Here is a 27,261-nt window from a genome sequence, read left to right on the forward strand (position 1 = left end):
TTGTTATTGTCAAAAATACAGATAGAACCCTTAGTTGTATCTTTGAAAATAATACTAATACAACCCAAAGCTGTGTTATTGTCAGGAATACAAATACATCCCTTAGCTGTATCTTGGAAAATAATACAAATACACCCCCAAGCTGGGTTATTGTCAAAAATACAAATACAACCATTAGCTGTATCTTGAAAAATAATTCAATACACCCACAAGCTGTGTTATTGTCACAAATACAAATAAAACCCATAGCTGTATCTTGGAAAATAATACAAATACACCCCCAAGCTGTGTTATTGTCAAAAATACAAAGAGAATCCTTAGCTGTATCTTGGAAAATAATATAAATACACCCCCTAGCTGTGTTATTGTCAAAAATACAAATACAACGATTAACTGTATGTTGGAAAATAATACAAAAACACTCACAAGCTGTGTTATTGTCAAAAATACAAATACTACCCTTAGCTCTATCTCTGAAAACAATACACATACACCTCCAAGCTGTGTTATTGTCAAAAATACAGATACAACCCTTTGCCGTATCTTTGAAAATAATACAAATACACCCCAAAGCTGTGTTTTTGTCAGGAATACAAATACATCACTTAGCTGTATCTTGGAAAATAATTCAAATACACCCCCAAACTGTGTTATTTTGAAAAATACAAATACAAATCTTAACTGTTTTTTGGAAAATAATACAAACACTCCCCCAAGATTTGTTATTGTGAAAAATACAAATACAACGGTTAGCTGTGTCTAGAAAAGTAATACAAATAGACTCCCAAGCTGTGTTATTTTCAAAAATACAAAAATTCAGCCCTTAGCCGTAATTCGGAAAATAATACAAATACACCCACAAGCTGTGTTATTTTCAAAAATACAAATACATCCCTTAGCTCTATCTTGGAACATAATACAAATACACCCCCAAGCTGTGTTATTGTCAAAAATACAAATACCATCCTCAGCTGTATCTTGGAAAATAATAGAAATACACCCCCAAGCTCTGTTATTGTCAAAAATACAAATACAACTTTTAGCTGTATCTTGGAAAATAATAAAAATACACCCCCAAGCTTTCTTATTGTCAAAAATACAAATATAAGCCTTAGCTGTAACTTTGAAATTAATACAAATACACCCCGAAGCTGTGTTATTGTCAAAAATACAAATACAAAGCTTAGCTGTATCTTTGAAAATAATACAAATACGCCACCAAACTGTGTTACTGTCAAAAATAAAAATGCACCCCTTAGCTGTATCTTGGAAAATAATACAAATACGCCCCCATGCTGTGTTATTTTCAAAAATACAAAATACATCCCTTAGCTGTATCTCGGAAAATAATACAAACACACGCCCAAGGTGTCTTATTTTCAAAAATACAAATACAACCCTTAGCTCTATGTCGGAAAATAATACAAATACATCAACAAGGTGTGTTATTTTCAAAAATGCAAACACAACCCTTAGCTGTATCTCGGAAAATAATACAAATACACACCCATCGGTGTTATTTTCAAAAATACAAATATAACCCTTAGCTGTATCTCGGAAAATAATACAAATACACCACCAAGCTGTGTTATTTTCAAAAATAGAAATAAAACCCTTAGCTGTATCTCGGAAAATAATACAAATACACTTCCAAGCTGTGTGATTTTCAAAAATACAAATACAACCCTTAGCTGTATCTGGGAAAATAATACAAATACACCCCCAAGCAGTGTTATTCTCAAAAATACAAAAAAAAAACCCTTAGCTGTATCTCGGAAAATAATACAAATACATCCCCAAGCTGTGTTATTTTCAAAAATACAAATACAACCCTTATCTGTATCTAGGAAAATAATACAAATACACCTCCAAGCTGTGTTATTTCCAAAAATACAAATACAACCCTTAGCGGTATCGCAGAAAATGATAAAAAATACACCCCCAAGCAGTTTTATTTTCAAAAATAAAAATACAACCCTTAGCTGTATCGCAGAAAATAATACAAATACACCCCCAGGTAGTGTTATTTTCAAAAATAAAAGTACAACCCTTAGCTGTATGTCGGAAAATAATACAAATACACCCCCAAACAGTGTTATTTTAAAAAATACAAACAAAACCCTTAGCTGTATCTAGGAAAATAATACAAATACACCCCGAAACGCTGTTATTTTAAAAAATACAAATACAACACTTAGCTGTATCTTGGAAAATAATACAAATACAACCCTAAGCGGTGTTATTTTCAAAAATACAAATACAACCCTTAGCTGTATCTTGGAGAGTAATACAAATACACCTGCAAGCTGCGTTGTTTTCAAAAATACAAATACAACCCTTAGCTGTATCTTAGAAAATAATACAAATAAACCCCCAAGCCGTGTTATTGTCAAAAATACAAATACAACCTTAAGCTGTATCTTGGAAAGTAATACAAATACACTCCCAAGCTGTGTTATTTTCAAAAATACAAATACAACCCTTAGCTGTATCTTGGAAAATAATACAAACACACCCCCAAGCTGTGTTATTTTTAAAAATACAAAAATACAGAACTTAGCCGTAATTCAGAAAATAAGACAAATACACCCCCAAGCTGTATTAATTTCAAAATATAAATACTACCCTTAGCTGTACCTCGGAAAATAATACAAATACACCCCCAGGCTGTGTTATTTTCAAATATACAAATACAACCCTTAGCTGTGTCTTGGCAAATAATACAAATACAACACCAAGCTGTGTTATTTTCAAAAATATAAATACAACCCTTAGCTTTATCTAGGAAAATAATACAAATACACCTCGATACTGTTTTATTTCCAAAAATACAAATACAACCCTTAGCTGTATCGCAGAAAATAATAGAAATACACCCCCAAGCGGTGTTATTTTCAAAAACACAAGTACAACACTTAGCTGTATGTCGGAAAATAATACAAATACACACCCAAGCTGTGTTATTTTCAAAAATACAAACACAACCCTTAGCTGCATGTAGGAAAATAATACAAATACACCCCCAAGCGCTGTTATTTTAAAAAATACAAATACAACACTTAGCTCTATCTCGGGTAATAATACAAATACAAACCCAAGCGGTGTTATTTTCAAAAATGCAAATACAACCCTTAGCTGTATCTTGGAAAGTAATACAAATACACCCCCAAGCTGTGTTATTTTCAAAAATACAAATAAAACCCTTAGCTGTATCTAGGAAAATAATACAAATACACCACCAAGCGCTGTTATTTTAAAAAATGCAAATACAACACCTAGCTGTATCTCGGAAAATAATACAAATACAACCCCAAGCGGTGTTATTTTCAAAAATACAAATACAACCCTTAGCTGTATCTCGGAAAGTAATACAAATACACCCCCAAGCTGTGTTATTGTCAAAAATACAAATACAACCCTTAGCTGTATCTTGGAAAGTAATACAAATACACTCCCAAGCTGTGTTATTTTCAAAAATACAAATACAAACCTTAGCTGTATCTTGGAAAATAATACAAATACACCCCCAAGCTGTGTTATTTTCAAAAATACAGAAATACAGAACTTAGCCGTAATTCACAAAATAAGACTAATACACACCCAAGCTGTGTTAATTTCAAAAATACAAACACAACCCTTAGCTCTGTCTCGGAAAATAATACAAATACACCCCCAAGCTGTGTTAATTTTAAAAATACAAATACAACCCTTAGCTGTATCTCGGAAAATAATACAAATACACCCCTAAGCTGTGTTATTTTCAAAAATACAAATAGAACCCTTAGCTGTATCTCGGAAAATAATACAAATACTCCCCCAAGCTGTATTATTTTCAAAAATACAAATACAACCCTTAGCTCTATGTTAGGAAATAATACAAACACACCCCCAAGCTGTGTTATTTTCAAAAATATAAATTCAAACCTGAGCTGTATCTCAGAAAATAATACAAATAAACCCCCAAGCTGTGTTATTTTGAAAAATACAAATACAACTCTTAACTGTTTTTTGGAAAATAATACAAATACTCCCCAAGATTTGTTATTGTCAAAAATACAAATACAACGCTTAGCTGTGTCTTGAAATGTAATACAAATACACTCCCAAGTTGTCTTATTTTTAAAAATATAAAAATACAGCCCTTAGCCGTAATTCAGAAAATAACACAAATACACCCACAAGCTGTGTTATTTTCAAAAATACAAATACATCCCTTAGCTCTATCTTGGAACATAATACAAATACACCCCAAAGCTGTGTTATTGTCAAAAATACAAATACAATCCCTAGCAGTATCTTGGAAAATAATAGAAATACACCCCCAAGCTGTGTTATTGTCAAAAATACAAATACAACTTTTAGCTGTATCTTGCAAAATAATAAAAATACACCCCCAAGCTTTCTTATTGTCAAAAATACAAATACAACCCTTAGCTGTACCTTTGAAATTGATACAAATACACCCCGAAGCTGTGTTATTGTGAAAAATACAAATACAAACCTTAGCTATATCTTTGAAAATAATACAAATACGCCACCAAGCTGTGTTATTTTCAAAAATGCAAACACAACCCTTAGCTGTATCTCGGAAAATAATACAAATACACACCCAAGCGTTGTTATTTTCAAAAATACAAATATAACCCTTAGCTGTATCTCGGAAAATACTACAAATACACCCAAAAAGTGTGTTATTTTCAAAAATACCTATACAACCCTTAGCTGTATCTCGGAAAATAATACAAATAAACCCGCAAGCTGTGTTATTTTCAAAAATACAAATACAACCATTAGCTGTATCTTGGAAAGTAATACAAATACACCCCCAAGCTGGGTTATTGTCAAAAATAAAAATACATCCCTTAGCTGTATCTCGGAAAGTAATAAAAATACACACCCAAACAGTGTTATTTTCAAAAATACAAATACAACCCTTAGCTGTATCTTGGAAAACAATACAAATACAACCTCAAGCTGTGTTATTTTCAAAAACACAAATAAAACCCTTAGCTGTCTCTTGGAACATAATACAAATACACACACAAGCTGTGTTATTGTCAAAAATACAAATACCACCCTTAGCTGTATCTTGGAAAATAATACAAATACACCCCCAATCTGTGTTATTATTAAAAATACAAATACAACCCTTAGCTGTATCTTGTAAAATAATAGAAATAAACCCCCAAGATGTGTTCTTATCAAAAATAAAAATACAACCCTTAGTTGTATCTTGGAAAATAATACAAATACACCCCGAAGCTGTGTTACTGTCAAAAATACAAATACAACCCTTAGCTGTATATTGGAAATTAATACAAAAATATACCCAAGCTGTGTTATTGTCCAAAATACAAATACAACCCGTAGCTGTAACTTGGAAAATAATACAAGAAAATTTCCTTCAACCATACATGGATTGTGTTTTCAGGAGTGCTGGGCTTCATCCAGAGTTGTGAGTAACATGCTAAAAGAGGAAAAAAGATTTGCTGCTCAGGAATGGAGACAGAAATACAGACACACACATACAGACACACACACACACACACACACACACACACATGACACAAAAATCACCCAAACACAGGCCGCACACACAACTGCTCGTGTTCAGCAAAATACTTAGTGGTATGAGGTGGGCTTTGAACCCGTCCATGATCCAAAGGAAGACACACCTTTTGCTATTTCACCCATCTATTCTCTTAGGGAATGTGAATAATTCTTTCAGACATGGCTCATGATGACAGGGACCACTCTCATTTCACCCTCAGAGGCAGACAAGAGGACTGCAAAGGACTCAGGTGTCGTCCCTGCTGACTGAAGAGGACTCCCATTTCCCCTCGAACCCAAAGACACAGCAAAAGTAGCTTTCTCTTTGAAGAGCACACAACTTTTTCAAAATACACAGCTAAAAGGGTCCCCGCTTTAAGTGCTAAAGCACTTAAAGCGGGGACCGTTTTAGCTGTGTATTCTAAAAAACATGTCTAGCATTCAAAGCACGGACAGTTTTAGCTGTGTATTTTCAAAAAGTTGTCTCTACCTGCCATAGCTCATGAAGTCAAAACGAGTGAGCTGTGTCCCCTTGATTTGAGCATTCTTTTAGTAAGAAAGGATTAAGTTCAATTTGAATTTTGGAAAACTGCTTCTCATCTTGTCAATCAGCTGTCAGTTTTGTGTGTTAATTTCTAGGAGAGGTAATAGAGTCAATCCAAAACCAAAGGTGTATTCAAGTCCAGATTGACAAGTCAAACCAAGAAAGCAGGCACTGAGCTGACAGAGGGATCTTTTCCCAGTGGGCGTTAAGGCCCACATAAATCCCTGTGAAGGAATCGGGAATCAGAGACAGAAAGGGACTCGCCTAAGGCTTGTCACATGAAAGTGCCTGGCAGACTGACTGGCAGAGGGCTGGAAATCAAATCCAAATCTTCGGACGTGTAATTTCACAGGGTGCACCGCCTCGCCCAGGCCCAATGTGACACTTCAATGGCTTAACGAGGGCTTGACGGGATGGATGTCAACATGAAAAGACATTCGATTCCATCGGACCTGTCTTTGGCCCATTGTCTCTAAGGAGAATGTGCCTGGTTCAAATTCTCACTTTGCTTCTCACCTGAGAGATGCGACCTCAGTGGTCAATGGGAATTGAGCTGGTTTCAGTCACCAACCTCTCACTCATCACCAAGAAAATTTCCTTCAACCATACATGGATTGTGTTTTCAGGAGTGCTGGGCTCCATCCACAGTTGTGAGTAACATGCTAAAAGAGGAAAAAAGATTTGCTGCTCAGGAATGGAGACAGAAATACAGACACACACACACAGACACACACACCACACACACACACACACACACACACACGACACAAAATTCACCCAAACACAGGCCGCACACACAACTGCTCGTGTTCAGCAAAATACTTAGTGGTATGAGGTGGGCTTTGAACCCGTCCATGCTCCAAAAGAAGACACAACTTTTGCTATTTCACCCGTCTATTCTCGTAGGGAATGTTAATAATTCTTTCAGACATGGCCCATGATGACAGGGACCACTCTCTTTTCACCCTCAGAGGCAGACAGGAGGACTGCAAAGGACTCAGGTGTCATCCCAGATGACTGAAGAGGACTCCCATTTCCCTTCGAACCCAAAGACACAGCAAAAGTAGCTTTCTCTTTGAAGAGCACACAACTTTTTCAAAATACACAGCTAAAACGGTCCCCGCTTTAGCTGTGTATTCTGAAAAACATGTCTAACATTCAAAGCACGGACAGTTTTAGCTGTGTATTTTCAAAAAGTTGTCTCTACCTGCCATAGCTCATGAAGTCAAAACGAGTGAGCTGTGTCCCCTTGATTTGAGCATTCTTTTAGTAAGAAAGGATTAAGTTCAATTTGAATTTTGGAAAACTGCTTCTCATCTTGTCAATCAGCTGTCAGTTTTGTGTGTTAATTTCTAGGAGAGGTAATAGAGTCAATCCAAAACCAAAGGTGTATTCAAGTCCAGAGTGACAAGTCAAACCAAGAAAGCAGGCACTGAGCTGGCAGAGGGATCTTTTCCCAGTGGGCGTTAAGGCCCACATAAATCCCTGTGAAGGAATCGGGAATCAGAGACAGAAAGGGACTCGCCTAAGGCTTGTCACATGAAAGTGCCTGGCAGACTGACTGGCAGAGGGCTGGAAATCAAATCCAAATCTTCGGACGTGTAATTTCACAGGGTGCACCGCCTCCCCCAGGCCCAATGTGACACTTCAATGGCTTAACGAGGGCTTGACGGGATGGATGTCAACATGAAAAGACATTCGATTCCATCGGACCTTTCTTTGGCCCATTGTCTCTAAGGAGAATGTGCCTGGTTCAAATTCCCACTTTGCTTCTCACCTGAGAGATGTGACCTCAGTGGTCAATGGGAAATGAGCTGGTTTCAGTCACCAACCTCTCACTCATCACCAAGAAAATTTCCTTCAACCATACATGGATTGTGTTTTCAGGAGTGCTGGGCTTCATCCACAGTTGTGAGTAACATGCTAAAAGAGGAAAAAAGATTTGCTGCTCAGGAATGGAGACAGAAATACAGACACACACACAAAGACACACACACACACACACACACACACACACACACACACACGCACATGACACAAAAATCACCCAAACACAGGCCGCACACACAACTGCTCGTGTTCAGCAAAATACTTAGTGGTATGAGGTGGGCTTTGAACCCGTCCATGCTCCAAAGGAAGACACACCTTTTGCTATTTCACCCGTCTATTCTCGTAGGGAATGTGAATAATTCTTTCAGACATGGCTCATGATGACAGGGACCACTCACATTTCACCCTCAGAGGCAGACAAGAGGACTGCAAAGGACTCAGGTGTCGTCCCTGCTGACTGAAGAGGACTCCCATTTCCCCTCGAACCCAAAGACACAGCAAAAGTAGCTTTCTCTTTGAAGAGCACACAACTTTTTCAAAATACACAGCTAAAACGGTCCCCGCTTTAGCTCTGTATCCTGAAAAACATGTCTAGCATTCAAAGCACGGACAGTTTTAGCTGTGTATTTTCAAAAAGTTGTCTCTACCTGCCATAGCTCATGAAGTCAAAACGAGTGAGTTGTGTCCCCTTGATTTGAGCATTCTTTTAGTAAGAAAGGATTAAGTTCAATTTGAATTTTGGAAAACTGCTTCTCATCTTGTCAATCAGCTGTCAGTTTTGTGTGTTAATTTCTAGGAGAGGTAATAGAGTCAATCCAAAACCAAAGGTGTATTCAAGTCCAGAGTGACAAGTCAAACCAAGAAAGCAGGCACTGAGCTGGCAGAGGGATCTTTTCCCAGTGGGCATTAAGGCCCACATAAATCCCTGTGAAGGAATCGGGAATCAGAGACAGAAAGGGACTCGCCTAAGGCTTGTCACATGAAAGTGCCTGGCAGACTGACTGGCAGAGGGCTGGAAATCAAATCCAAATCTTCGGACGTGTAATTTCACAGGGTGCACCGCCTCCCCCAGGCCCAATGTGACACTTCAATGGCTTAACGAGGGCTTGACGGGATGGATGTCAACATGAAAAGACATTCGATTCCATCGGACCTGTCTTTGGCCCATTGTCTCTAAGGAGAATGTGCCTGTTTCAAATTCTCACTTTGATTCTCACCTGGAGATGTGACCTCAGTGGTCAATGGGAAATGAGCTGGTTTCAGTCACCAACCTCTCACTCATCACCAAGAAAATTTCCTTCAACCATACATGGATTGTGTTTTCAGGAGTGCTGGGCTTCATCCACAGTTGTGAGTAACATGCTAAAAGAGGAAAAAAGATTTGCTGCTCAGGAATGGAGACAGAAATACAGACACACACACACAGACACACACACACACACACACACACACACACACACGACACAAAAATCACCCAAACACAGGCCGCACACACAATTGCTCGTGTTCAGCAAAATACTTAGTGGTATGAGGTGGGCTTTGAAACCGTCCATGCTCCAAAGGAAGACACACCTTTTGCTATTTCACCCGTCTATTCTCGTAGGGAATGTGAATAATTCTTTCATACATGGCTCATGATGACAGGGACCACTCTCATTTCACCCTCAGAGGCAGACAACAGGACTGCAGAGGACTCAGGTGTCGTCCCTGCTGTCTGAAGAGGACTCCCATTTCCCCTCGAACCCAAAGACACAGCAAAAGTAGCTTTCTCTTTGAAGAGCAAACAACTTTTTCAAAATACACAGCTAAAACGGTCCCCTCTTTAGCTGTGTATTCTGAAAAACATGTCTAGCATTCAAAGCACGGACAGTTTTAGCTGTGTATTTTCAAAAAGTTGTCTCTACCTGCCATAGCTCATGAAGTCAAAACGAGTGAGCTGTGTCGCCTTGATTTGAGCATTCTTTTAGTAAGAAAGGATTAAGTTCAATTTGAATTTTGGAAAACTGCTTCTCATCTTGTCAATCAGCTGTCAGTTTTGTGTCTTAATTTCTAGGAGAGGTAATAGAGTCAATCCAAAACCAAAGGTGTATTCAAGTCCAGAGTGACAAGTCAAACCAAGAAAGCAGGCACTGAGCTGGCAGAGGGATCTTTTCCCAGTGGGCGTTAAGGCCCACATAAATCCCTGTGAAAGAATCGGGAATCAGAGACAGAAAGGGACTCGCCTAAGGCTTGTCACATGAAAGTGCCTGGCAGACTGACTGGCAGAGGGCTGGAAATCAAATCCAAATCTTCGGACGTGTAATTTCACAGGGTGCACCGCCTCCCCCAGGCCCAATGTGACACTTCAATGGCTTAACGAGGGCTTGACGGGATGGATGTCAACATGAAAAGACATTCGATTCCATCGGACCTGTCTTTGGCCCATTGGCTCTAAGGAGAATGTGCCTGGTTCAAATTCTCACTTTGCTTCTCACCTGGAGATTTGACCTCAGTGGTCAATGGGAAATTAGCTGGTTTCAGTCACCAACCTCTCACTCATCACCAAGAAAATTTCCTTCAACCATACATGGATTGTGTTTTCAGGAGTGCTGGGCTTCATCCACAGTTGTGAGTAACATGCTAAAAGAGGAAAAAAGATTTGCTGCTCAGGAATGGAGACAGAAATACAGACACACACACACAGACACACACACACACACACACACACACACACGACACAAAAATCACCCAAACACAGGCCGCACACACAACTGCTCGTGTTCAGCAAAATACTTAGTGGTATGAGGTGGTCTTTGAAACCGTCCATGCTCCAAAGGAAGACACACCTTTTGCTATTTCACCCGTCTATTCTCGTAGGGAATGTGAATAATTCTTTCAGACATGGCCCATGATGACAGGGACCACTCTCATTTCACCCTCAGAGGCAGACAAGAGGACTGCAGAGGACTCAGGTGTCGTCCCTGCTGACTGAAGAGGACTCCCATTTCCCCTCGAACCCAAAGACACAGCAAAAGTAGCTTTCTCTTTGAAGAGCACACAACTTTTTCAAAATACACAGCTAAAACGGTCCCCTCTTTAGCTGTGTATTCTGAAAAACATGTCTAGCATTCAAAGCACGGACAGTTTTAGCTGTGTATTTTCAAAAAGTTGTCTCTACCTGCCATAGCTCATGAAGTCAAAACGAGTGAGCTGTGTTGCCTTGATTTGAGCATTCTTTTAGGAAGAAAGGATTAAGTTCAATTTGAATTTTGGAAAACTGCTTCTCATCTTGTCAATCAGCTGTCAGTTTTGTGTCTTAATTTCTAGGAGAGGTAATAGAGTCAATCCAAAACCAAAGGTGTATTCAAGTCCAAATTGACAAGTCAAACCAAGAAATCAGGCACTGAGCTGGCAGAGGGATCTTTTCCCAGTGGGCGTTAAGGCCCACATAAATCCCTGTGAAGGAATCGGGAATCAGAGACAGAAAGGGACTCGCCTAAGGCTTGTCACATGAAAGTGCCTGGCAGACTGACTGGCAGAGGGCTGGAAATCAAATCCAAATCTTCGGACGTGTAATTTCACAGGGTGCACCGCCTCCCCCAGGCCCAATGTGACACTTCAATGGCTTAACGAGGGCTTGACGGGATGGATGGCAACATGAAAAGACATTCGATTCCATCGGACCTGTTTTTGGCCCATTGTTTCCAAGGAGAATGTGCCTGATTCAAATTCTCACTTTGCTTCTCACCTGAGAGATGTGACCTCAGTGGTCAATGGGAAATGAGCTGGTTTCAGTCACCAACCTCTCACTCATCGCCAAGAAAATTTCCTTCAACCATACATGGATTGTGTTTTCCGGAGTGCTGGGCTTCATCCACAGTTGTGAGTAACATGCTAAAAGAGGAAAAAAGATTTGCTGCTCAGGAATGGAGACAGAAATACAGACACACACACAAACACACACACACACACACACACACACACACACATGACACAAAAATCACCCAAACACAGACCGCACACACAACAGCTCCTGTTCAGCAAAATACTTAGTGGTATGAGGTGGGCTTTGAACCCGTCCATGCTCCAAAGGAAGACACACCTTTTGCTATTTCACCCGTCTATTCTCGTAGGGAATGTGAATAATTCTTTCAGACCTGGCTCATGATGACAGGGACCACTCTCATTTCACCCTCAGAGGCAGACAAGAGGACTGCAAAGGACTCAGGTGTCGTCCCTGCTGACTGAAGAGGACTCCCATTTCCCCTCGAACCCAAAGACACAGCAAAAGTAGCTTTCTCTTTGAAGAGCACACAACTTTTTCAAAATACACAGCTAAAACGGTCCCCGCTTTAAGTGCCAAAGCACTTAAAGCGGGGACCGTTTTAGCTGTGTATTCTGAAAAACATGTCTAGCATTCAAAGCACGGACAGTTTTAGCTGTGTATTTTCAAAAAGTTGTCTCTACCTGCCATAGCTCATGAAGTCAAAACGAGTGAGCTGTGTCCCCTTGATTTGAGCATTCTTTTAGGAAGAAAGGATTAAGTTCAATTTGAATTTTGGAAAACTGCTTCTCATCTTGTCAATCAGCTGTCAGTTTTGTGTGTTAATTTCTAGGAGAGGTAATAGAGTCAATCCAAAACCAAAGGGGTATTCAAGTCCAGATTGACAAGTCAAACCAAGAAAGGAGGCACTGAGCTGGCAGAGGGATCTTTTCCCAGTGGGCGTTAAGGCCCACATAAATCCCTGTGAAGGAATCGGGAATCAGAGACAGAAAGGGACTCACCTAAGGCTTGTCACATGAAAGTGCCTGGCAGACTGACTGGCAGAGGGCTGGAAATCAAATCCAAATCTTCGGACGTGTAATTTCACAGGGTGCACCGCTTCCCCAGGCCCAATGTGACACTTCAATGGCTTAACGAGGGCTTGACGGGATGGATGTCAAAATGAAAAGACATTCGATTCCATCGGACCTGTCTTTGGCCCATTGTCTCTAAGGAGAATGTGCCTGGTTCAAATTCTCACTTTGCTTCTCACCTGAGAGATGTGACCTCAGTGGTCAATGGGAAATGAGCTGGATTCAGTCACCAACCTCTCACTCATCACCAAGAAAATTTCCTTCAACCATACATTAATTGTGTTTTCAGGAGTGCTGGGCTTCATCCACAGTTGTGAGTAACATGATAAAAGAAGAAAAAAGATTTGCTGCTCAGGAATGGAGACAGAAATACAGACACACACACACAGACACACACACTTACACACACACACACACACACGACACAAAAATCACCCAAACACAGGCCGCACACACAACTGCTCGTGTTCAGCAAATTACTTAGTGGTATGAGGTGGGCTTTGAACCCGTCCATGCTCCAAAGGAAGACACACCTTTTGCTATTTCACCCGTCTATTCTCGTAGGGAATGTGAATAATTCTTTCAGACGTGGCTCATGATGACAGGGACCACTCTCATTTAACCCTCAGAGGCAGACAAGAGGACTGCAAACGACTTAGGTGTCGTCCCTGCTAACTGAAAAGGACTCCCATTTACCCTCGAACCGAAAGACACAGCAAAAGTAGCTTTCTCTTTGAAGAGCACACAACTTTTTCAAAATACACAGCTAAAATGGTCCCGCTTTAAGTGCTAAAGCACTTAAAACTGAAAAACATGTCTAACATTCAAAGCACGGACAGTTTTAGCTGTGTATTTTCAAAAAGTTGTCTCTACCTGCCATAGCTCATGAAGTCAAAACGAGTGAGCTGTGTCCCCTTGATTTGAGCATTCTTTTAGTAAGAAAGGATTAAGTTCAATTTGAATTTTGGAAAACTGCTTCTCATCTTGTCAGTCAGCTGTCAGTTTTGTGTGTTAATTTCTAGGAGAGGTAATAGAGTCAATCCAAAACCAAAGGTCTATTCAAGTCCAGATTGACAAGTCAAACCAAGAAAGCAGGCACTGAGCTGGCAGAGGGATATTTTCCCAGTGGGCGTTAAGGCCCACATAAATCCCTGTGAAGGAATCGGGAATCAGAGACAGAAAGGGACTCGCCTAAGGCTTGTCACATGAAAGTGCCTGGCAGACTGACTGGCAGAGGGCTGGAAATCAAATCCAAATATTCGGACGTGTAATTTCACAGGGGGCACCGCCTCCCCCAGGCCCAATGTGACACTTCAATGGCTTAACGAGGGTTTGTCGGGATGGATGTCAACATGAAAAGACATTCGATTCCATCGGACCTGTCTTTGGCCCATTGTCTCTAAGGAGAATGTGCCTGGTTCAAATTCTCACTTTGCTTCTCACCTGAGAGATGTGACCTCAGTGGTCAATGTGAAATGAGCTGGTTTCAGTCACCAACCTCTCACTCATCACCAAGAAAATTTCCTTCAACCATACATGGATTGTGTTTTCAGGAGTGCTGGGCTTCATCCACAGTTGTGAGTAACATGCTAAAAGAGGAAAAAAGATTTGCTGCTCAGGAATGGAGACAGAAATACAGACACACTCACAGAGACACACACACACACACACACACGACACAAAATTCACCCAAACACAGGCCGCACACACAACTGCTCGTGTTCAGCAAAATACTTAGTGGTATGAGGTGGGCTTTGAACCCGTCCATGCTCCAAAGGAAGACACACCTCTTGCTATTTCACCCGTCCATTCTCGTAGGGAATGTGAATAATTCTTTCAGACATGGCTCATGATGACAGGGACCACTCTCATTTCACCCTCAGAGGCAGACAAGAGGACTGCAAAGGACTCAGGTGTCGTCCCTGCTGACTGAAGAGGACTCCCATTTCCCCTCGAACCCAAAGACACAGCAAAAGTAGCTTTCTCTTTGAAGAGCACACAACTTTTTCAAAATACACAGCTAAAACGGTCCCCGCTTTAAGTGCTTTAGCACTTAAAGCGGGGACCGTTTTAGCTGTGTATTCTGAAAAACATGTCTAGCATTCAAAGCACGGACAGTTTTAGCTGTGTATTTTCAAAAAGTTGTCTCTACCTGCCATAGCTCATGAAGTCAAAACGAGTGAGCTGTGTCCCCTTGATTTGAGCATTCTTTTAGGAAGAAAGGATTAAGTTCAATTTGAATTTTGGAAAACTGCTTCTCATCTTGTCAATCAGCTGTCAGTTTTGTGTGTTAATTTCTAGGAGAGGTAATAGAGTCAATCCAAAACCAAAGGGGTATTCAAGTCCAGATTGACAAGTCAAACCAAGAAAGGAGGCACTGAGCTGGCAGAGGGATCTTTTCCCAGTGGGCGTTAAGGCCCACATAAATCCCTGTGAAGGAATCGGGAATCAGAGACAGAAAGGGACTCACCTAAGGCTTGACACATGAAAGTGCCTGGCAGACTGACTGGCAGAGGGCTGGAAATCAAATCCAAATCTTCGGACGTGTAATTTCACAGGGTGCACCGCTTCCCCAGGCCCAATGTGACACTTCAATGGCTTAACGAGGGCTTGACGGGATGGATGTCAAAATGAAAAGACATTCGATTCCATCGGACCTGTCTTTGGCCCATTGTCTCTAAGGAGAATGTGCCTGGTTCAAATTCTCACTTTGCTCCTCACCTGAGAGATGTGACCTCAGTGGTCAATGGGAAATGAGCTGGTTTCAGTCACCAACCTCTCACTCATCACCAAGAACATTTCCTTCAACCATACATGGATTGTGTTTTCAGGAGTGCTGGGCTTCATCCACAGTTGTGAGTAACATGCTAAAAGAAGAAAAAAGATTTGCTGCTCAGGAATGGAGACAGAAATACAGACACACACACACAGACACACACACACACACACACACACACACACGACACAAAAATCACCCAAACACAGGCCGCACACACAACTGCTCGTGTTCAGCAAATTACTTAGTGGTATGAGGTGGGCTTTGAACCCGTCCATGCTCCAAAGGAAGACACACCTTTTGCTATTTCACCCGTCTATTCTCGTAGGGAATGTGAATAATTCTTTCAGACGTCGCTCATGATGACAGGGACCACTCTCATTTAACCCTCAGAGGCAGACAAGAGGACTGCAAACGACTTAGGTGTCGTCCCTGCTAACTGAAAAGGACTCCCATTTACCCTCGAACCCAAAAACACAGCAAAAGTAGCTTTCTCTTTGAAGAGCACACAACTTTTTCAAAATACACAGCTAAAATGGTCCCGCTTTAAGTGCTAAAGCACTTAAAACTGAAAAACATGTCTAACATTCAAAGCACGGACAGTTTTAGCTGTGTATTTTCAAAAAGTTGTCTCTACCTGCCATAGCTCATGAAGTCAAAACGAGTGAGCTGTGTCCCCTTGATTTGAGCATTCTTTTAGTAAGAAAGGATTAAGTTCAATTTGAATTTTGGAAAACTGCTTCTCATCTTGTCAGTCAGCTGTCAGTTTTGTGTGTTAATTTCTAGGAGAGGTAATAGAGTCAATCCAAAACCAAAGGTCTATTCAAGTCCAGATTGACAAGTCAAACCAAGAAAGCAGGCACTGAGCTGGCAGAGGGATCTTTTCCCAGTGGGCGTTAAGGCCCACATAAATCCCTGTGAAGGAATCGGGAATCAGAGACAGAAAGGGACTCGCCTAAGGCTTGTCACATGAAAGTGCCTGGCAGACTGACTGGCAGAGGGCTGGAAATCAAATCCAAATCTTCGGACGTGTAATTTCACAGGGTGCACCGCCTCCCCCAGGCCCAATGTGACACTTCAATGGCTTAACGAGGGCTTGTCGGGATGGATGTCAACATGAAAAGACATTCGATTCCATCGGACCTGTCTTTGGCCCATTGTCTCTAAGGAGAATGTGCCTGGTTCAAATTCTCACTTTGCTTCTCACCTGAGAGATGTGACCTCAGTGGTCAATGTGAAATGAGCTGGTTTCAGTCACCAACCTCTCACTCATCACCAAGAAAATTTCCTTCAACCATACATGGATTGTGTTTTCAGGAGTGCTGGGCTTCATCCACAGTTGTGAGTAACATGCTAAAAGAGGAAAAAAGATTTGCTGCTCAGGAATGGAGACAGAAATACAGACACACTCACAGAGACACACACACACACACACACACGACACAAAATTCACCCAAACACAGGCCGCACACACAACTGCTCGTGTTCAGCAAAATACTTAGTGGTATGAGGTGGGCTTTGAACCCGTCCATGCTCCAAAGGAAGACACACCTCTTGCTATTTCACCCGTCCATTCTCGTAGGGAATGTGAATAATTCTTTCAGGCATGGCTCATGATGACAGGGACCACTCTCATTTCACCCTCAGAGGCAGACAAGAGGACTGCAAAGGACTCAGGTGTCGTCCCTGCTGACTGAAGAGGACTCCCATTTCCCCTCGAACCCAAAGACACAGCAAAAGTAGCTTTCTCTTTGAAGAGCACACAACTTTTTCAAAATACACAGCTAAAACGGTCCTTGCTTTAAGTGCCAAAGCACTTAAAGCGGGGACCGTTTTAGCTGTGTATTCTGAAAAACATGTCTAGCATTCAAAGCACGGACAGTTTTAGCTGTGTATTTTCAAAAAGTTGTCTCTACCTGCCATAGCTCATGAAGTCAAAACGAGTGAGCTGTGTCCCCTTGATTTGAGCATTCTTTTAGGAAGAATGGATTAAGTTCAATTTGAATTTTGGAAAACTGCTTCTCATCTTGTCAATCAGCTGTCAGTTTTGTGTGTTAATTTCTAGGAGAGGTAATAGAGTCAATCCAAAACCAAAGGGGTATTCAAGTCCAGATTGACAAGTCAAACCAAGAAAGGAGGCACTGAGCTGGCAGAGGGATCTTTTCCCAGTGGGCGTTAAGGCCCACATAAATCCCTGTGAAGGAATCGGGAATCAGAGACAGAAAGGGACTCACCTAAGGCTTGTCACATGAAAGTGCCTGGCAGACTGACTGGCAGAGGGCTGGAAATCAAATCCAAATCTTCAGACGTGTAATTTCACAGGGTGCACCGCTTCCCCAGGCCCAATGTGACACTTCAATGGCTTAACGAGGGCTTGACGGGATGGATGTCAAAATGAAAAGACATTCGATTCCATCGGACCTGTCTTTGGCCCATTGTCTCTAAGGAGAATGTGCCTGGTTCAAATTCTCACTTTGCTTCTCACCTGAGAGATGTGACCTCAGTGGTCAATGGGAAATGAGCTGGTTTCAGTCACCAACCTCTCACTCATCACCAAGAAAATTTCCTTCAACCATACATTAATTGTGTTTTCAGGAGTGCTGGGCTTCATCCACAGTTGTGAGTAACATGCTAAAAGAAGAAAAAAGATTTGCTGCTCAGGAATGGAGACAGAAATACAGACACACACACACAGACACACACACACACACACACACACACACGACACAAAAATCACCCAAACACAGGCCGCACACACAACTGCTCGTGTTCAGCAAATTACTTAGTGGTATGAGGTGGGCTTTGAACCCGTCCATGCTCCAAAGGAAGACACACCTTTTGCTATTTCACCCGTCTATTCTCGTAGGGAATGTGAATAATTCTTTCAGACGTGGCTCATGATGACAGGGACCACTCTCATTTAACCCTCAGAGGCAGACAAGAGGACTGCAAACGACTTAGGTGTCGTCCCTGCTAACTGAAAAGGACTCCCATTTACCCTCGAACCCAAAGACACAGCAAAAGTAGCTTTCTCTTTGAAGAGCACACAACTTTTTCAAAATACACAGCTAAAATGGTCCCGCTTTAAGTGCTAAAGCACTTAAAACTGAAAAACATGTCTAACATTCAAAGCACGGACAGTTTTAGCTGTGTATTTTCAAAAAGTTGTCTCTACCTGCCATAGCTCATGAAGTCAAAACGAGTGAGCTGTGTCCCCTTGATTTGAGCATTCTTTTAGTAAGAAAGGATTAAGTTCAATTTGAATTTTGGAAAACTGCTTCTCATCTTGTCAGTCAGCTGTCAGTTTTGTGTGTTAATTTCTAGGAGAGGTAATAGAGTCAATCCAAAACCAAAGGTGTATTCAAGTCCAGATTGACAAGTCAAACCAAGAAAGCAGGCACTGAGCTGGTAGAGGGATCTTTTCCCAGTGGGCGTTAAGGCCCACATAAATCCCTGTGAAGGAATCGGGAATCAGAGACAGAAAGGGACTCGCCTAAGGCTTGTCACATGAAAGTGCCTGGCAGACTGACTGGCAGAGGGCTGGAAATCAAATCCAAATCTTCGGACGTGTAATTTCACAGGGGGCACCGCCTCCCCCAGGCCCAATGTGACACTTCAATGGCTTAACGAGGGCTTGTCGGGATGGATGTCAACATGAAAAGACATTCGATTCCATCGGACCTGTCTTTGGCCCATTGTCTCTAAGGAGAATGTGCCTGGTTCAAATTCTCATTTTGCTTCTCACCTGAGAGATGTGACCTCAGTGGTCAATGGGAAATGAGCTGGTTTCAGTCAACAAACTCTCACTCATCACCAAGAAAATTTCCTTCAACCATACATGGATTGTGTTTTCAGGAGTCCTGGGATTCATCCACAGTTGTGAGTAACATGCTAAAAGAGGAAAAAAGATTTGCTGCTCAGGAATTGAGACAGAAATACAGACACACACACACAGACACACACACACACACACAAACACACTCACACACACACACATGACACAAAAATCACCCAAACACAGGCCGCACACACAACTGCTCGTGTTCAGCAAAATACTTAGTGGTATGAGGTGGGCTTTGAACCCGTCCATGCTCCAAAGAAGACCCAACTTTTGCTATTTCACCCGTCTATTCTCGTAGGGAATGTGAATAATTCTTTCAGACATGGCTCATGATGACAGGGACCACTCTCATTTCACCCTCAGAGGCAGACAAGAGGACTGCAAAGGACTCAGGTGTCGTCCCTGCTGACTGAAGAGGACTCCCATTTCCCCTCGAACCCAAAGACACAGCAAAAGTAGCTTTCTCTTTGAAGAGCACACAACTTTTTCAAAATACACAGCTAAAACGGTCCCCGCTTTAAGTGCTTTAGCACTTAAAGCGGGGACCGTTTTAGCTGTGTATTCTGAAAAACATGTCTAGCATTCAAAGCACGGACAGTTTTAGCTGTGTATTTTCAAAAAGTTGTCTCTACCTGCCATAGCTCATGAAGTCAAAACGAGTGAGCTGTGTCCCCTTGATTTGAGCATTCTTTTAGTAAGAAAGGATTAAGTTCAATTTGAATTTTGGAAAACTGCTTCTCATCTTGTCAATCAGCTGTCACTTTTGTGTGTTAATTTCTAGGAGAGGTAATAGAGTCAATCCAAAACCAAAGGTGTATTCAAGTCCAGATTGACAAGTCAAACCAAGAAAGCAGGCACTGAGCTGGCAGAGGGATCTTTTCCCAGTGGGCGTTAAGGCCCACATAAATCCCTGTGAAGGAATCGGGAATCAGAGACAGAAAGGGACTCGCCTAAGGCTTGTCACATGAAAGTGCCTGGCAGACTGACTGGCAGAGGGCTGGAAATCAAATCCAAATCTTCGGCCGTGTAATTTCACAGGGTGCACCGCCTCCCCCAGGCCCAATGTGACACTTCAATGGCTTAACGAGGGCTTGACGGGATGGATGTCAACATGAAAAGACATTCGATTCCATCGGACCTGTCTTTGGCCCATTGTCTCTAAGGAGAATGTGCCTGGTTCAAATTCTCACTTTGCTTCTCACCTGAGAGATGTGACCTCAGTGGTCAATGGGAAATGAGCTGGTTTCAGTCACCAACCTCTCACTCATCACCAAGAAAATTTCCTTCACCCATACATGGATTGTGTTTTCAGGAGTGCTGGGCTTCATCCACAGTTGTGAGTAACATGCTAAAAGATAAAAAAAGATTTGCTGCTCAGGAATGGAGACAGAAATACAGACACACACACACAGACACACACACACACACACACACACACACACACACATGACACAAAAATCACCCAAACACAGGCTGCACACACAACTGCTCGTGTTCAGCAAAATACTTAGTGGTATGAGGTGGGCTTTGAACCCGTCCATGCTCCAAAGGAAGACACAGCTTTTGCTATTTCACCCGTCTATTCTCGTAGGGAATGTGAATAATTCTTTCAGACATGGCTCATGATGACAGGGAACACTCTCATTTCACCCTCAGAGGCAGACAATAGGACTGCAAAGGACTCAGGTGTCGTCCCTGCTGACTGAAGAGGACTCCCATTTCCCCTCGAACCCAAAGACACAGCAAAAGTAGCTTTCTCTTTGAAGAGCAGACAACTTGTTCAAAATACACAGCTAATAAAGCACTTAAAGCGGGGACCATTTTAGCTGTGTATTCTGAAAAACATGTCTAGCATTCAAAGCACGGACAGTTTTAGCTGTGTATTTTCAAAAAGTTGTCTCTACCTGCCATAGCTCATGAAGTCAAAACGAGTGAGCTGTGTCCCCTTGATTTGAGCATTCTTTTCGGAAGAAAGGATTAAGTTCAATTTGAATTTTGGAAAACTGCTTCTCATCTTGTCAATCAGCTGTCAGTTTTGTGTGTTAATTTCTAGGAGAGGTAATAGAGTCAATCCAAAACCAAAGGTGTATTCAAGTCCAGAGTGACAAGTCAAACCAAGAAAGCAGGCACTGAGCTGGCAGAGGGATCTTTTCCCAGTGGGCGTTAAGGCCCACATAAATCCCTGTGAAGGAATCGGGAATCAGAGACAGAAAGGGACTCGCCTAAGGCTTGTCACATGAAAGTGCCTGGCAGACTGACTGGCAGAGGGCTGGAAATCAAATCCAAATCTTCGGACGTGTAATTTCACAGGGTGCACCGCCTCCCCCAGGCCCAATGTGACACTTCAATGGCTTAACGAGGGCTTGACGGGATGGATGTCAACATGAAAAGACATTCAATTCCATCGGACCTGTCTTTGGCCCATTGTCTCTAAGGAGAATGTGCCTGGTTCAAATTCTCACTTTGCTTCTCACCTGAGAGATGTGACCTCAGTGGTCAATGGGAAATGAGCTGGTTTCAGTCACCAACCTCTCACTCATCACCAAGAAAATTTCCTCCAACCATACATGGATTTTGTTTTCAGGAGTGCTGGGCTTCATCCACAGTTGTGAGTAACATGCTAAAAGAGGAAAAAAGATTTGCGGCTCAGGAATCGAGACAGAAATACAGACACACACACACAGACACACACACACACAAACACACACACACACGCACATGACACAAAAATCACCCAAACACAGGCCGCACACACAACTGCTCGTGTTCAGCAAAATATTTAGTTGTATGAGGTGGGCTTTGAACCCGTCCATGCTCCAAAGGAAGACACACCTTTTGCTATTTCACCCGTCTATTCTCGTAGGGAATGTGAATAATTCTTTCAGACATGGCTCATGATGACAGGGACCACTCTCATTTCACCCTCAGAGGCAGATAGGAGGACTGCAAAGGACTCAGGTGTCGTCCCTGCTGACTCAAGAGGACTCCCATTTCCCCTCGAACCCAAAGACACAGCAAAAGTAGCTTTCTCTTTGAAGAGCACACAAATTTTTCAAAATACACAGCTAAAACGGTCCCCGCTTTAAGTGCTTTAACACTTAAAGCGGGGACCGTTTTAGCTGTGTATTCTGAAAAACATGTCTAGCATTCAAAGCACGGACAGTTTTAGCTGTGTATTTTCAAAAAGTTGTCTCTACCTGCCATAGCTCATGAAGTCAAAACGAGTGAGCTGTGTCCCCTTGATTTGAGCATTCTTTTAGGAAGAAAGGATTAAGTTCAATTTGAATTTTGGAAAACTGCTTCTCTTCTTGTCAATCAGCTGTCAGTTTTGTGTGTTAATTTCTAGGAGAGGTAATAGAGTCAATCCAAAACCAAAGGTGTATTCAAGTCCAGGTTGACAAGTTAAACCAAGAAAGCAGGCACTGAGCTGGCAGAGGGATCATTTCCCAGTGGGCGTTAAGGCCCACATAAATCCCTGTGAAGGAATCGGGAATCAGAGACAGAAAGGGACTCGCCTAAGGCTTGTCACATGAAAGTGCCTGGCAGAATGACTGGCAGAGGGCTGGAAATCAAATCCAAATCTTCGGACGTGTAATTTCACAAAGTGCACCGCCTCCTTCAGGCCCAATGTGACACTTCAATGGCTTAACGAGGGCTTGACGGGATGGATGTCAACATGAAAAGACATTCGATTCCATCGGAACTGTCTTTGGCCCATTGTCTCTAAGGAGAATGTGCCTGGTTCAAATTCTCACTTTGCTTCTCACCTGAGAGATGTGACCTCAGTGGTCAATGGGAAATGAGCTGGTTTCAGTCACCAGCCTCTGACTCATCACCAAGAAAATTTCCTTCAACCATACATGGATTTTGTTTTCAGGAGTGCTGGGCTTCATCCACAGTTGTGAGTAACATGCTAAAAGAGGAAAAAAGATTTGCTGCTCAGGAATGGAGACAGAAATACAGACAAACACACACAGACACACACACACACACACACACACACACACACACACACGACAAAAAAATCACCCAAACACAGGCCGCACACACAACTGCTCGTGTTCAGCAAAATACTTAGTGGTATGAGGTGGGCTTTGAACCCGTCCATGCTCCAAAGGAAGACACACCTTTTGCTATTTCACCCGTCTATTCTCGTAGGGAATGTGATTAATTCTTTCAGACATGGCTCATGATGACAGGGACCACTCTCATTTCACCCTCAGAGGCAGACAAGAGGACTGCAGAGGACTCAGGTGTCGTCCCTGCTGACTGAAGAGGACTCCCATTTCCCCTCGAACCCAAAGACACAGCAAAAGTAGCTTTCTCTTTGAAGAGCACACAACTTTAAGTGCTTTAGCACTTAAAGAGGGGACCGTTTTAGCTGTGTATTCTGAAAAACATGTCTAGCATTCAAAGCACGGAGAGTTTTAGCTGTGTATTTTCAAAAAGTTGTCTCTACCTGCCATAGCTCATGAAGTCAAAACGAGTGAGCTGTGTCCCCTTGATTTGAGCATTCTTTTAGTAAGAAAGGATTAAGTTCAATTTGAATTTTGGAAAACTGCTTCTCATCTTGTCAATCAGCTGTCAGTTTTGTGTGTTAATTTCTAGGAGAATTGATAGAGTCAATCCAAAACCAAAGGTGTATTCAAGTCCAGATTGACAAGTCAAACCAAGAAAGCAGGCACTGAGCTGGCAGAGGGATCTTTTCCCAGTGGGCGTTAAGGCCCACATAAATCCCTGTGAAGGAATCGGGAATCAGAGACAGAAAGGGACTCGCCTAAGGCTTGTCACATGAAAGTGCCTGGCAGACTGACTGGCAGAGGGCTGGAAATCAAATCCAAATCTTCGGACGTGTAATTTCACAGGGTGCACCGCCTCCCCCAGGCCCAATGTGACACTTCAATGGCTTAACGAGGGCTTGACGGGATGGATGTCAACATGAAAAGACATTCGATCCATCGGACCTGTCTTTGGCCCATTGTCTCTAAGGAGAATGTGCCTGGTTCAAATTCTCACTTTGCTTCTCACCTGAGAGATGTGACCTCAGTGGTCAATGGGAAATGAGCTGGTTTCAGTCACCAACCTCTCACTCATCACCAAGAAAATTTCCTTCAACCATACATGGATTGTGTTTTCAGGAGTGCTGGGCTTCATCCACAGTTGTGAGTAACATGCTAAAAGAGGAAAAAAGATTTGCTGCTCAGGAATAGAGACAGAAATACAGACACACACACACAGACACACACACACACACCCACATGACACAAAAATCACCCAAACACAGGCCGCACACACAACTGCTCGTGTTCAGCAAAATACTTAGTGGTATGAGGTGGGCTTTGAATCCGTCCATGCTCCAAAGGAAGACACACCTTTTGCTATTTCACCCGTCTATTCTCGTAGGGAATGTGAATAATTCTTTCAGACATGGCTCATGATGACAGGGACCACTGTCATTTCACCCTCAGAGGCAGACAAGAGGACTGCAGAGGACTCAGGTGTCGTCCCTGCTGACTGAAGAGGACTCCCATTTCCCCTCGAACCCAAAGACACAGCAAAAGTAGCTTTCTCTTTGAAGAGCACACAACTTTTTCAAAATACACAGCTATAACGGTCCCCGCTTTAAGTGCTTTGGCACTTAAAGCGGGGACCGTTTTAGCTGTGTATTCTGAAAAACATGTCTAGCATTCAAAGCACGGACAGTTTTAGCTGTGTATTTTCAAAAAGTTGTCTCTACCTGCCATAGCTCATGAAGTCAAAACGAGTGAGCTGTGTCCCCTTGATTTGAGCATTCTTTTAGTAAGAAAGGATTAAGTTCAATTTGAATTTTGGAAAACTGCTTCTCATCTTGTCAATCAGCTGTCAGATTTGTGTGTTAATTTCTAGGAGAAGTAATAGAGTCAATCCAAAACCAAAGGTGTATTCAAGTCCAGATTGACAAGTCAAACCAAGAAAACAGGCACTGAGCTGGCAGAGGGATCTTTTCCCAGTGGGCGTTAAGGCCCACATAAATCCCTGTGAAGGAATCGGGAATCAGAGACAGAAAGGGACTCGCCTAAGACTTGTCACATGAAAGTGCCTGGCAGACTGACTGGCAGAGGGCTGGAAATCAAATCCAAATCTTCGAACGTGTAATTTCACAGGGTGCACCGCTCCCCCAGGCCCAATGTGACACTTCAATGTCTTAACGAGGGCTTGACGGGATGGATGTCAACATGAAAAGACATTCCATTCCAGCGGACCTGTCTTTGGCCCATTGTCTCTAAGGAGAATGTGCCTGGTTCAAATTCTCACTTTGCTTCTCACCTGAGAGATGTGACCTCAGTGGTCAATGGGAAATGAGCTGGTTTCAGTCACCAACTTCTCACTCATCACCAAGAAAATTTCCTTCAACCATACATGGATTGTGTTTTCTGGAGTGCTGGGCTTCATCCACAGTTGTGAATAACATGCTAAAAGAGGAAAAAAGATTTGCTGCTCTGGAATGGAGACAGAAATACAGACACACACACACAGACACACACACACACACAAACACACACACACACACACGCACATGACACAAAAATCACCCAAACACAGGCCGCACACACAACTGCTCGTGTTCAGCAAAATACTTAGTGGTATGAGGTGGGCTTTGAACCCGTCCATGCTCCAAAGGAAGACACACCTTTTGCTATTTCACCCGTCTATTCTCGTAGGGAATATGAATAATTCTTTCAGACATGGCTCATGATGACAGGGACCACTCTCATTTCACACTCAGAGGCAGACAAGAGGACTGCAAAGGACTCAGGTGTCGTCCCTGATGACTGAAGAGGACTCCCATTTCCCCTCGAACCCAAAGACACAGCAAAAGTAGCTTTCTCTTTGTAGAGCACACAAGTTTTTCAAAATACACAGCTAATAAAGCACTTAAAGCGGGGACCGTTTTAGCTGTGTATTCTGAAAAACTTGTCTAGCATTCAAAGCACGGACAATTTTATCTATGTATTTTCAAAAAGTTGTCTCTACCTGCCATAGCTCATGAAGTCAAAACGAGTGAGCTGTGTCCCCTTGATTTGAGCATTCTTTTAGTAAGAAAGGATTAAGTTCAATTTGAATTTTGGAAAACTGCTTCTCATCTTGTCAATCAGCTGTCAGTTTTGTGTGTTAATTTCTAGGAGAGGTAATAGAGTCAATCCAAAACCAAAGGTGTATTCAAGTCCAGATTGACAAGTCAAACCAAGAAAGCAGGCACTGAGCTGGCAGAGGGATCTTTTCCCAGTGGGCGTTAAGGCCCACATAAATCCCTGTGAAGGAATCGGGAATCAGAGACAGAAAGGGACTCGCCTAAGGCTTGTCACATGAAAGTGCCTGGCAGACTGACTGGCAGAGGGCTGGAAATCAAATCCAAATCTTCGGCCGTGTAATTTCACAGGGTGCACCGCCTCCCCCAGGCCCAATGTGACACTTAAATGGCTTAACGAGGGCTTGACGGGATGGATGTCAACATGAAAAGACATTCGATTCCATCGGACCTGTCTTTGGCCCATTGTCTCTAAGGAGAATGTGCCTGGTTCAAATTCTCACTTTGCTTCTCACCTGAGAGATGTGACCTCAGTGGTCAATGGGAAATGAGCTGGTTTCAGTCACCAACCTCTCACTCATCACCAAGAAAATTTCCTTCACCCATACATGGATTGTGTTTTCAGGAGTGCTGGGCTTCATCCACAGTTGTGAGTAACATGCTAAAAGAGGAAAAAAGATTTGCTGCTCAGGAATGGAGACAGAAATACAGACACACACACACAGACACACACACACACACACACACACACACACACACATGACACAAAAATCACCCAAACACAGGCTGCACACACAACTGCTCGTGTTCAGCAA

Source organism: Saimiri boliviensis, chromosome 6, assembly GCF_048565385.1.
Source record: "Saimiri boliviensis isolate mSaiBol1 chromosome 6, mSaiBol1.pri, whole genome shotgun sequence".
NCBI lineage: Eukaryota > Metazoa > Chordata > Mammalia > Primates > Cebidae > Saimiri > Saimiri boliviensis.